The sequence below is a fragment of the Schistocerca cancellata genome, chromosome 7 (genome assembly GCF_023864275.1).
Source record: "Schistocerca cancellata isolate TAMUIC-IGC-003103 chromosome 7, iqSchCanc2.1, whole genome shotgun sequence".
Classification (NCBI taxonomy): Eukaryota; Metazoa; Arthropoda; class Insecta; order Orthoptera; family Acrididae; genus Schistocerca; species Schistocerca cancellata.
The window spans coordinates 116,015,917-116,029,192 of NC_064632.1; the positions used below are offsets into that span (position 1 = coordinate 116,015,917).

Genomic DNA, 13,276 nt, shown 5'->3' on the forward strand with positions numbered 1-13,276 from the left:
AGTATATCACTAATTTCAGGGCAGAATAAGAGATAATCAATGAACCATATCCTTTTCCAGGGCTCTGATTATCTCTCATCCTGCTCTGAAATGAGGGACATCCTAATCAAGATCCTTCCCACTCCTCCTAAAGTGGTGTTTCATCGCCTACACAACCTAGACAATATCCTAGTCCATCCCTATGCCACTCCCACACCAAACCCCTTACCACAAGGATCATATCCCTATGGCATACCAAGATGCAACACCTGCCCAGGCAACCCAACCAGCACCACCTACTCTTGTCCCGTCACTGGCTTATCCTACGTTATCAGAGGCTGGGCAACTTGCAAAAGCAGCCATGTCATACACCAACTCTGCTGCAAACTCTGCACAGCCTTTTACATTGGCATGACAACCAACCAGCTGTTACCAGGATGAATGGCCACTGCCAAACTGTTGTCAAGCACAAATTTGACCACCTGGTAGCACAACATGCTCAATTTCAATTGGTGTTTCACAACCTGAGCCATCTGGGCCCTTCCCTTCACCACCAGCTTCTCAGAACTACGCAGATGGGAATTATCGTTGTAAGATTTCCTCCACTCCCGTAATCATCCTGGCCTCAAAATAAGGTAACTCATTGTCCCCACACTCTCCATCCAACAGTTTCCCCTTTCTCATCCTCTCATCCCCTCCTCATTCATCTCCCCATCTCATCTTCAGCATCTGTTACTCTCCACTGGCCACTGTAATCTTGGCAACCCATATAACTGCCACCAATTCCTCCAGCATTCCTAACCAGCAAATCGATCACCTCTCTCCGAGCCACAAACAATCTGTGCCCCAGTCCCTTTTTCCCTCCTTGCCTACCTCCCTCTCCCTCTATGCAACCCCTCCCGCCCCCCCGGCCCTTGCACTGCCCACAGCGGAACCAATCCACCTGCCACAAAATAGAATTGGCACTGTCAGTCTAGTTGGCACCATGTTGGAGGGTGGGAGTGTTTTACTGTATTTCACTCTATCTCACAAAGGGATAAATCATTAAGTTAGCAAGTTTTCTTTCTTCTGTGCTTGCCTATCAACAGCTCAACATTTTCGCTTGTCAGTGAGTGATCTTCCTTTAACCCTTATGTATATACATTCTAAAAGAACTTTCCTACAGACACAACTGTGTAAGTAAGTTTTATGCATTATCTACAACAGAAATCAAATCAAGGAGCAATAAAAGATCTTATTTAATGAAATAGAGGGAAGAAGAAGTAACAAAAGAGGGCATGTGACAAATGTACCTGGCATTTAAACAATATGAAGCAAATAACATTATGTATAAAAATTACTCTGCAATGCTTGTGTATCAATTCAGAATGCAACAACATTAACAATTCATGAAGGATGGTGCAGAGTACAATGGTAATGAGTTGACCAGATATACAGGATTTTAGATGTGCAGTAATTTCTGAAAATAATAAAAAGCTATTTCCTCCTCCTCACCTCTCTGCTTCATCAATGGATCCTTCTGCATTTTACACCATAAACAACATGCCAACAGCAGTTATCTCGTGTCTTCCCATGAAAGGAAGCTTTAGGAGTTGTGTAAGCCTACATTAACAAAATTAAGGCCAATCAGAAACAAAAGCATTATCCATAAACGATGAACTGATTTTTCTATACAGGATAGCTGTTGGAATAGTAAGAGATCTTCCACATTTATGTGAAAGTATTTTTTCATTACATTAGCCTTCTCTCTCTGAGACTTCAAGCTCAGCCGAGTCTCTGAATAACACCATAAGGATGACCTAATGATAATATGGCAAAACCAGAGTCAATGACATGTTAGAAACATATGACTAAAAGTCCTTCCAGAATACATTGTTAGTAAATCTTCAGATAAAGGCTTGAAGTAATTAGAAATGGAATACGTACACAACAACAGACATGCATCTAATTTAATGTAATTATATGTTCAAGTACTGTTTTGTTTTTTATGCTGCTGTACAAAAAAACAAGGTTTAAATCTAAAGAAGCTTATCATGAGATGTGTTGTGTTTGTGTCACTTAATGCCTGCAATATAAATACATACATGGCACATTGCATTGACACATGAAAGAAACCTCAGGTGTAATGTGAAGGACATCTTAAATATTATAAAATGTACTAGAAATAGGAATAATTATATTTGTATCTGCTTGGCTTCTAAAATTGTATTAAAGACATTTTATATCTATTCAGAGGTTGTCTCCATAAACACAAAAGAAATGTTAGTTAAAATCCCAGAACGATATATTCCTTTTTCAACAATAGGTAGTGCTGTGAATGACTATCAAAAGGCTTAAAATCTAAATATCAAACAGAGGCTCCCATGGAAAACTCAGTTACAGATAAAATGAAATGGTATAATATTGACTGTTATAGCACTAGTGATGTAATAAAAATGTACAAATGTCAAGCTTAAAATAACAAAAAGAGAGTGGAGGGCTCTATTAATATACTGTATAGGGAAACAATGTTTTAGTATGAAACATTTCAGCAGTACCATACTTTGTATGAAATTAATAAGATGGTGGATACAACAAATCACACAACACACCGAAAGAACAAAATGCCAGTTCTTTCTATTAGAGCACTGTAGAGCAAAAAGAAGTTAAAGCAATGATAGTGTACAAGTTGGCACATATCTAAGTAGATAACAAACAGAAGCAGATCAAGCACAATGGATTGCACATTACAGGCATTCTATCAAACTCAAGCAAAAGCTCTAAAGAGAAGACTTTGCATGAACTCTATGAGATCAAAAGCAAAATAATAAGATATTATATTGCACAGTTCTTAAAACCTCTTTCACAAGGAAAAGAACTGACTACGGACATTTAAATACAGTAAGGGACGGAGGAGGAGGAGGAGGAGGAGGAGCATTAAAATTTAAATCTATGTTTTTTAAATTGCTGACTATAAATTCAAAATCTCACAAAGTGTTCAATTATGCCAGTAATCTAAAAAGAAGTACATAATTATTTATTAGCAGCATTCAACTAAATGTGGCATACCACAAGAAACAATCAAGTCATTGTGTTAAATAATAAGTGACAAGGGAACCCTGTGTCATTGTAATACTAGACACACACAGTTATGAGTGGCTAAGCGGTGCACCAGGCTCATGTACTCTTCATTTTCCTTATAATAGCATGATCTTTCAACTTTATAAGAAAACAACTACAATCAACACTAGAAAGTAGAGTGTAATTACTGTAACACATTGTGTTAATATGTTGCAACAGACTTAATTTAAGACCCATTTGCTTTCTGGTCATTTAATATAAATACAATATGAATGGGATCTATTTTTTTGAGACGACATGCTTATTTTTTTGAAACAGTTTTGCATGCTTCTAGCAGTCTAGTTGCTATCGTCTTTATGTACTGTAAAAACCATCACAATGAGTATTTTATCATCTTATAGCTAAATGATGCTTTGGTATAATATGTACAATGATGTTTAACGTCACTAATCTTAGCTAATGACAATACATATTAAGTCGTAGCAATAAACAATGCTTACAGAGTATTTAATGACTGGTCATCTGTGCTGCTTAGCAGCAGCTAGAAATTTTAAAGTGTGAGCCACTAATACAAGTTATTTCTTTACTTTTACAATAGGAATGGGTATCCTTTGTAGCAGCTACTGATTGTCCTAACTTTTACCGCAGATTCTTAAACTTTAAGTATACAATGATAGTTAAGATCTTGCCTCCGCAACCCTTCAAAAGGGATGTTACATCACCGAGATTCATGGCTCCATCTCCATTTGTCAATGTTTTTTCAATAGTGCTGATGTGACCTGCATTTTCAATATAATACTGAGCTGCTGCTATTGCTGTTACTGCTATTGCCAGGAGTGGGTTCTCATCTACACTCCCCAGCATGCAGTATGGCAAGACACCACATCAAATCTGAAAAAAAAGTCTAAATGAGAATAATGTGCATGGTAAATAACTCAGTAAATATTGAAACAAGCATCTGTCTGTGCATTTCACCTCCATCCCCCAACACACATGGCATATCACAAATACTTAACAGCCCTTGAGGGCAGATTTAACACCAGTGCAAGGAAAGAATGGTTCAAATGGCTCTGAGCACTATGGGACTCAACATCTTAGGTCATAAGTCCCCTAGAACTTAGAACTACTTAAACCTAACTAACCTAAGGACATCACACACACCCATACCCGAGGCAGGATTCGAACCTGCGACCGTAGCAGTCCTGCGGTTCCGGACTGCAGCACCAGAACCGCTAGACCACCGCGGCCGGCGCAAGGAAAGAAGTTCATATACATAGACATGTGTAGTATAATTAGACATGTGTAAAGTTATTAATTACAGACCAATTTGTGAAGCTCCTGGGTTAAAGAAAAAAAAACTCATAACAAATATGCAATATGTACTCCATTTGCTTCTAGGCATAAATGCACTTCAATATTCGCTATTGCATGAAAATCTTCCTGGATCAAGTCATGCTACACACCAAAATCTGTTATGGATTAATTAATGTATGGGCTTATGCCCACTCCCCTCCCCACCAAAGCATATTTTGCAGATGCTGTCTACAAATACTCAACCTAGAACACTTTTCCTTCTGTGATGCGCCCCTGCAAATAAGAGGAAGCCCCATTATATTATAGTCACATTGCTCAAAGGTAGGATCAGTTTCATGATGTGTATATTACTGCATTACCATCTGACGGGCCACATAAAACATATTTTTCTATGGAAAGACATCCATAATGCAAAGATACTTCATCAACATGTCATGGAAGTCAGTGAATGGAGCAACAGTTAATGATCCAATAGGTACATATGAGTAAAGAAGCAAGCAAAGGGTATTTTGAACATCCATTATGTGCTTCTGATTAAAAAAAAATGTGAAATGTTCTTTCTTTAACAATTAAAAATCAAAGGATTTTGAGACATGCACTTATTATAACCCCTCTCTCACCAAACACACACACACACACACACACACACACACACACACACCATTCTTTGAAAAGTTTGCAAAAGTATTTGTCATACGCTCTATGTACTTAACACTACTGCTAATATGTAACACTCAAGGCAGACCATCTTCATATGTGCACAGATCTCAAGCGCTATCATGTCTTCACAGCAATAAATCATCAGTGAAGATACAGTAGAGCATCAGCAGATTAAATTATATTTAGACTGTCACTCAAAGTCACAACCTTGTCCTTCATGGGAAATGTTATCACCACTAGAGCAGGCCATATGTAGTTGGCAATTCATCCTTACAGCTCAATTATGCCAGCCTCACTCTCCTACTTTCCAAACTTTGCACAAGCTCTCTTGCATAGCTTGCTGAACTAACACTCTGTAAATAAGGTATTTTGCAGAAAAATAGCAATTGTAGGTTTACTTTCTACTTTCAGAAATAATTCTCTACTCAACAGCAGAGCGTGTGCTGTTTTGAAATTCCTTGGAGATAATAATAAAGATGCTGGCTGTCTCAACAATCTGCTGCACGTCCAATTGGATGCCACTTTGGTGACTTGCATGTTCTCAATCTACTGTAGTAATCCTACTGGAGAAAGGGGTCCTATAGTTTAATATTAAATCAGAACCATGTGAGATTCTTAGTGAATCTTCACATCACTGTGAGGTGAAGACAGGGTGAAATAATGTGTGGTCTGATGAAGGTTCAATCCCATTATCTTTTGCTTTACTACTAGACCACAGAGCCTGACACCTGGCAGATTAAAATAGTATGCCACAGGGACAAGTTACGACACACCCTCGCAGCTTAAGTTCTACAAGTTTCTCTCTTCCACTTCCCAGGGGCAATGTTCTGGTTTCAAGTCCCACTGTGGTACACAGTTTTCGAATGAAGCTGTAACATAACCCAGGGGATGAACCAGTAGAGGACCCTGGTGTCCAGCAAGAGGCTTTTGGTGGTGAGTATACTTCTTGTATTGACATATCACATTTGACTAACATAAAGTTTCACTAGATTTAAAACTTATTTACATGCAAGATTTGTATTTAATCTGACTTTGTTTCTTGTTTTATTAAATAATCACTACATTTACATTGCTGTAGATGTAATACAAAGGATAAGAAAAATTTCCCAAGATTATGTGTTATGCAACGTACAGACAGCCCAGTACTCGTAAATGCACCTTACATGCCACTGTTAGTATATTGTGGTAGAATCAAGCGTTATACACCTCATGAACTCTCCAATGCCAATAGGTATCAATATTTTTCTTTGTAAGATAGGAAGCTCACATACAACCATGTATATCAAAATTACATATGTGATGCATTGCTGTTAATATTTTCTGTGATCAGATAATTTTGAAATTTTAACATGAAAATATGTAAATTGATCTTACATGAAGTTTTATTTAATGAGTATCAGTTAATCTAAATAGTGTCTTTGCCAGCAATATAAATGATTTAAAATCTTTGTCCTAAAAAATTTAATCTTTTTGCTTTCTCTTGGACTTGATGGTATGAGCTGTAAGAAGCAGTCATGGTTGAATTTTAGAGAACAGCAGTCATGCTTTAGTTGTTGTAGAAAGGAGTTGAGTTTTAGTTATTGTAAAGAGTAAGTATACTTAGTTGGAGTCTGTAGCTCAAGGGAGTGAATGTATGTTACTTTTTACAAACAAAGCAAGTGAAATGTTTCAAAATATGAAAGTTTAAAAGCAAATTTTTATAAGCCAAACAAGTGAAATGTTTCAAAATACAAAAGTTTAAAAGTGTGAACATTCTTCATTTCATAGTTAGTGATCCAATGAACATTTGAAATCCTGAAAAATTATAGATTTCTTCGTACAAGAATACCTCTAGTCCATCACACCACAGAGAAGAACCTAAATAATCAGCTAAGTAACAAAACTTTACAGGATGAAATTTTCACTCTGCTGTGGAGTGTCCACTAATATGAAATTTCCTGGGATATAAAAACTGTGCGCAAGACCAGGATCAAGCCTGGGACCTTTCCCTTTCTTGGGCAAGTGCTCTACCAACTGAGCTACTCTAGCATGATTCACAACCTGCCCTCACAGCTTTACTTCTGCCAGTACCTCATCTTCTACCTTCCATCTCCTGGGTTTGAATCTCAGTCCAACACACAGTTTGAATCTGCCAGGAAGTTTTATCAAAACTTCAATTCATCACATTTGGCATATCTTTCAGTTTGATTAAAAAACGACATATATACCTGCAGTGAATACATTATGAGACAGATATTTATTACTGAAATGGCATGTTACAATGTGCACTCCACTGTCTTCTAACTTCTTGCTGTTTCACTTCATTATCAGGGACGTACAAAAGAAAACATATGAAAAAATGCTGTGGGTATAACTGAAGTCTTTACTCAAAAGTAATTACCAGAGGCCTAAGCATAACTACCCCACTGTTTCACAAGCTGTACAATCTCTGTTCCTAGAATTTCTGTGGCTGTGACAGGAGCCAATCTGAGTTGAAAACTTCCCTCTGAGATGTTATTTTCGTGGACCAAACACAGAAGTCACAGGCCCAGGCTGTAGTTCCCACTTGAGATTGGCCATTACATTTGTATGTGACCTTGGAGACATGTGGACGCATGTTATTGTGAGGCAGAATCATCCCCTCCATGAGCATCCCAGGCTATATGCTCTTGGTGAACTTGCATAGGCTGCAGAGTGTCTCACAGTACATGTCACTATTAACAGTTTTTCCATGCTTGGGGAATTTGAGTATCAGACATTGGATGTCAAAAAAGGGCAGTGAGGATCATCTTGTCTGCTGAGCGCATAGCTTTGAATTTTTAGCGGGAGGTCAAGGTACTACATTTTTGACACTAGATGTTCTATCCCAAAGCAACACATGCAAATTTCCACTGGTTTGGTTGTTACAACATTTTGCATCTTTTCATTTGAACACACTTTATGCTTCTCTGTATTGTTTTTTTTCCTTCCATGCAGTTAGTTTTGGTTACTGGGGCAGCACAAATTTCAATATTTATTTGAAGTATGATAGAACATAACATAAGTTACTGTGATCCACCAATATTTACACTTCAGTGAGCACATGCAGTTCCGTCTGCTGTCTCAGCCACTTTGTTGTTGCTTCCTGAACCTGATTATCATCTGTAAATATCATTTGATTTAGAGATAGAATGCTATTAAGTCTATGTGGCATCTTGACTGTATGTTTTGACATATTCACAAGTGCCTGATGAGTGATCCAGGTTTTACTGCCCACAACACCAATGAGAATATTGCCTTCTTGTTCAGTTTTCAGAAAAGCAATCAGCTCAGCACAACACCAGTGCATATTAACAACAGTAAGGTCATGAGATTGGATTTCTTGGATGTGGGGATGCTGTACGTTATTTCAGATGGAGAGTCAGTGACAGATTTAGAAGTTACTTCATGCATGCCTCATGGAAATGTGCTGGGATCTTTGCTGCTAATGTTGCATATTAATGAACTAGCAGACAATGCTGCTAGTAACTTCATACTTTTTTTGGAGATGATGAAGTTATCTATAATGATATACTACAAGGAAAAAGTTAAACAAATATCCAATCGGACCTTGTTAAGATTTCAAACGGATGTACAGATTGGCAACTTGCTGTTAATGCTCAAAAATTTAAAATTATAGTTAAAGCAGGTTGCAGACTTTAGTTCACTGGTAGGATACAGTGAAAATGCAAACAGCCATTAAAGACAATTTCCATTTTTAATGGCTGCACTGCTGATGGCACATTAAAACTCTTATCTTCCTTCCTTCCTTTCCAAAGGAGAGTGCTAGCAAAGCATTCATGTGACCCATCTTAAAATATTGCTCACACACCTGAGACCTTTATCAAATTCTATTAATTGCACATACTTAATGAATGTCAAGAAGGGCAGCAAATGTAGCGGGTCTTTGAATTTCACCGCGCTACACTCGTTCCCTCAGATAAAAAATATCCCGTCGCAGCGGTATGAGCGCTCGACGGCAGAGAAACTACTAAAATTGTAACTCTTTTTTTGTTTTTGATTCGTTTCTTGATTATCTCTTGATAGCCAGAGCTTAAGGCAGACGTGATCTGATGAATACGTTAAAAAAACTTATTAGCTAGTCTTGATCTGATTTTAATGTGTAGACATGTTGTGAAAGTTGTTAAGAAATTCGTAGGATGGAAGTAGCAAAGTAAATTAAATTGCATACAGTATCAAGATGATTTTAATTGGTATAAATTAGTGATTCCTGGACTATTAAGATTTCGGAGCAGACTTTTCATGCAGAAATGAAGGAGATTTTTGAAGACCTGGACGCCGCCCGAAAGAAGACAAGTTAACCTGGTAAAGGATGATCTCTCATCTATGCCACTTCCCCCTGTCAGTTACATTTTGTTATTCTCTGTTTCTTTTCAGTAAGTTTTGTAGTGGAAATTGGTTTAACTTTTGCTCAAAAACGCCACAAGGACCACCCCAACTATAGCTTTTCTGTAATACGAAGTCCGATTTGCATTTCATTCTTTCCTTTTTTTCACGGTCATTTACGATTTTAAAACCCCCTTTTTATTCACCATTTCTTCCCACATTTTCAACCTTTTTTCTTTTTCTTTTATTCTCTCTTTTCTTTTTTTTTTTATTAACCACGACACAAAAATAGTCACAGGTTTGTCTGACTCTCAGAAGAGTGTTATGAATTCCAGAAAAAAACATGTACTGGCAATCGCTTAAAGACAGAAGTCAAAAGTCCTCCTCCGGCATACTGCTCACAAAGAGATGATTAGGCTAATTACAGTGTGCATAGAGGCATTTAAGCAGTCATTCTTCCTGCACTCCATATGAGAATGGAACAGGGCGAAACCGTATTATGTGGTACAACTGAAAGTACCCTTTTCCATGCACTTCACAGTGGTTTCCAGATTATGGATGTAGATGTAGAAATCATAGCACTTATTTTACATCACGACTAGTTTATAATCAGCATTTTATAATTTGTTCTTCCAGTTGCATTACATTTGTGTCTTTACTTTCCAGACACTCTCATAAAGGTCTTACGATGATATCAGACATCTTTGTATCCATTTTTCATGTTTTCTGGAACCATCCTTTCTTCCTGTGTGAGTGAAATGTGGGATACTCTCTATAGAAATTAATGCCCACACAGATATAAAAATCCTTGGGCAAACCGCATTTCAGTATGACAGGAAAGGAAATATAAATGCTAATCTTCAATGTTCGATTGCTACTTATCATAAAGAAGACACATTTTGTTGCAGACAATCACAATTAATAGATGCTTACATGAAGCTTTCACCCACAGCCTTCATCAGCAAAAGATAAACAGAGAAACATACACCATTCATACACACAAGCAAGCACACCTCGCACACACATGACCACCATCTCTGGCAGCTCAAGCCAGTTTGATAAAGGCTGTGGCCAAAACCTTTGTGTGAATGTCTTTTAATTGTGCCTGTCTGCAACTTAACATGTCTTCTTTATGGTAAGTAGCAATCTATCTTTTTCTACATTGCTGATATTCCTACATGGAGTTTCCATTGTTTAATTTTCAATCTTTAGCATTATGAAAATGATAGAGTGCTACTCACTTTAAGGATGATACACTGACTTGCAGACAGGCACAATAAAGAGACTGTTATATGTTGAGCTTTCAGCCACAGCTTTCTTCAGAAAAGAAAACACAAACACCTTCACACAAGCAGGCACACCTCACTCACAGATGACCTCTAACTGTAATGTTGAACAAAATCAGCAACCCCAAGATAGCAGTACACAGGCTGGGGGAGAGAAGTTTGATGTCTGGTGGATTGTGCAGGGACTAGATGGCAGCAGGACAGGGCTGCCAGGGGCAGAGTCAGGAGGCTGCGATGGAGGGAGGGCAGAAAGGAGGGTGTGGGGAGAGGACAGGGGGCAGAGGAGAAGGAAAAGGAGATGAACAGAGATGGGAAAGACCAGTGGGTGCACTGGCAAAGAGCAATGAACAGTGAGGGTGAAGGAAATTGAATTGGGAGGAGCTAATAGGACAGAGGGTGCAGAAACTGTTGGGTGGGGAGTTTGACATGGAAAGGATGGCAACTCTCAAAATGTAAGTACTGTTGTTTGTTAGTGGACAGAAGTGTGTAGCTGGCCTTCGATCAGGATGAGATCAACATCACCGAAAGTGGCATGGGATTCGGAGTAGGACCATGTGAAGTTTAATTGGAAGAAGGTATTCAGAGACTCCAGGAAGTTTAACTGGTCAGCCTCCGCATGAGCACATATGGCATAGATGTTGTCAGTGTATCTAAACACAACCAGGGGCTGAAGGCTTATAGACCCTAGGAAAGCCCCCTCCAAGTGACCCATGAAAAGGTTGGCATAGGAAGGAGCCATCCTGTTTTCCATGGCAATAGTCCTGATCTGTTTTTATGTCTTCCCATCAAAGGCCAAGTAACTGTTGGTAAGTATAAAGTTGATCTAGGTGAGCAAGAAGGATGTCACAGGCTTGCAATCAATTAGGCGTTGACTGAGGAAAAGTTCAGCAGCAGACAGATCAAGCACATGGGGGATGTTGGTAAAGAGGGAGATGGCAATAGTCCTGATCTGTTTGTATGTCTTCCCATCAAAGGCCAAGTAACTATTGGTAAGTATAAAGTTGATTTCGGTGAGCAAGAAGGATGTCACAGGCTTGTAATCACTTGGGCGTTGACTGAGGAAACGTTCAGCAGTAGACAGATCAAGCACATGGGGGATGTTGGTAATAGAGGGAGATGGCATCAATGGTGACAAGCAAGTTTTGTTGTGGGAGTGGGACTGGCACCAATTTCAGATGATCTAGGAAATGGTTGGTATCTTTAATATAGGGGGGAAGCCTTTGCACTATGGGTTGCAGGTGTTGATCAACTAAGGCAGATATATGTTCAGTGGGTGCTTTTAAGCCAGCAACTACAGGATGACCATGATGATTGGACTTCTGGATCTTAGGAAGAAGGTAAAAGATGGGGGTGCTTGGTTTGGGTGGAGTGATAAGTTCTATGGATTGAGGTGTAAGTCCTTGTGAGGGGGCCTGAGGTTTTTAGGAGGGACTGCAGGTTGGTTTGAATCACAGAGATAGATTCTTGATGGCTTGGCATGAGATAAAGGATATGCGAACATCAACAGCAACCTCTCTGATGGTGATTCAGCTATTTTCCAGAACTATTTTCTTTACTTCTTCGACACTGTCATCAGTAATTGATGTGTTGGGGTATCCAGGGATGTTGTCATCTTCTTTGTGTTCTTATCCCTCTTTGAAACATTTATATCACTGGTAAACTTTTGTCTTACTCATAGTAGACTTGCCAAAGTCATGGGCAATGTTTTGAATGCGTGTTGCACTTTATTCCATTTTTCAAGCAAAATTTAATACAGATTCTTTGATCCAAATTCTTGAAAGCAAAAGTTTGCTGAACACTCAAAGACATGTATAACCTTTCTGACTGTCAACAATAAACTAAATATTCGAAACATCTGAAACTGCAAAGATACATCAGGAACATGTGTGCTGACAAGATAAAAAAAAATGAAAATCTGATGTAAAAAGACCAAGAAATTAAAAAATTCCTCTGATCACACCTCGTAAACTCAGAGCTTTGATTTTCTATATAGTAATAAGAATCTTATTCCTTGGATTTCCTAGGTCCACAAGTGTTCCTGGGCCCTAGAAGAGATTTCAAAGTGCACTTCAAGATAACAGCTAAATAAGAGATATACACCATTTTATATCAATCTGCTTTCCACCTTTTCAGTACAAAAAAATTAATTTGCTAACAAGTGTTTAACACATAAGTGATTGCAGGTGAAAAGTAATGGCATGATACAGTGGTCTTGTTATTGTTAAAGATAACATTTTTGAACATTAATACACTTACAATTGTGGTTCTATAAGGGATGATCAAATGGTTTCCATTTGAGGGCATTGCTGCAGTATATAAGCACTAACATATACCAAGGGATTAGTGTAGCATTTGTATCTTTCTTATGTGAGTGCAGTAAAGGTGGAAACATAAAATGTGGTGACATTATTACCAAATGCATCCAAAAACGACACATGCGTCACAAATGTTGTAATGCAGAAGTTACGCCAACTCAAGTGAGAGACACTGGAGCACCTGCCCTATAGTCCCGATTTTTTCCCAAGTGATTATCACACCTTCAGATCCTTAAAAAAGGCCTTGAAGGATTGATGATTCCTGTCAGATGAGGATGTGCAGCAGGTAGCTACAGTCTTCTTCATGCAGCAGGGCAA

The 13,276-nt window shown here is 38.4% G+C and overlaps 1 protein-coding gene across 1 annotated transcript in view; it reads right to left on the bottom strand.

Annotated features, from left to right (window-relative positions):
- Positions 1-905: 905 nt before the first annotated feature.
- LOC126091919 (1-phosphatidylinositol 4,5-bisphosphate phosphodiesterase classes I and II) overlaps positions 906-13,276 on the bottom strand; it is a 433,185-nt gene continuing 420,814 nt past the window's right edge. Inside the window, exon 21 of the mRNA XM_049907237.1 lies at positions 906-3,930. The gene's annotated coding sequence lies outside the window, so the exon portion shown is untranslated. The remainder of the gene's footprint in view (positions 3,931-13,276) is intronic.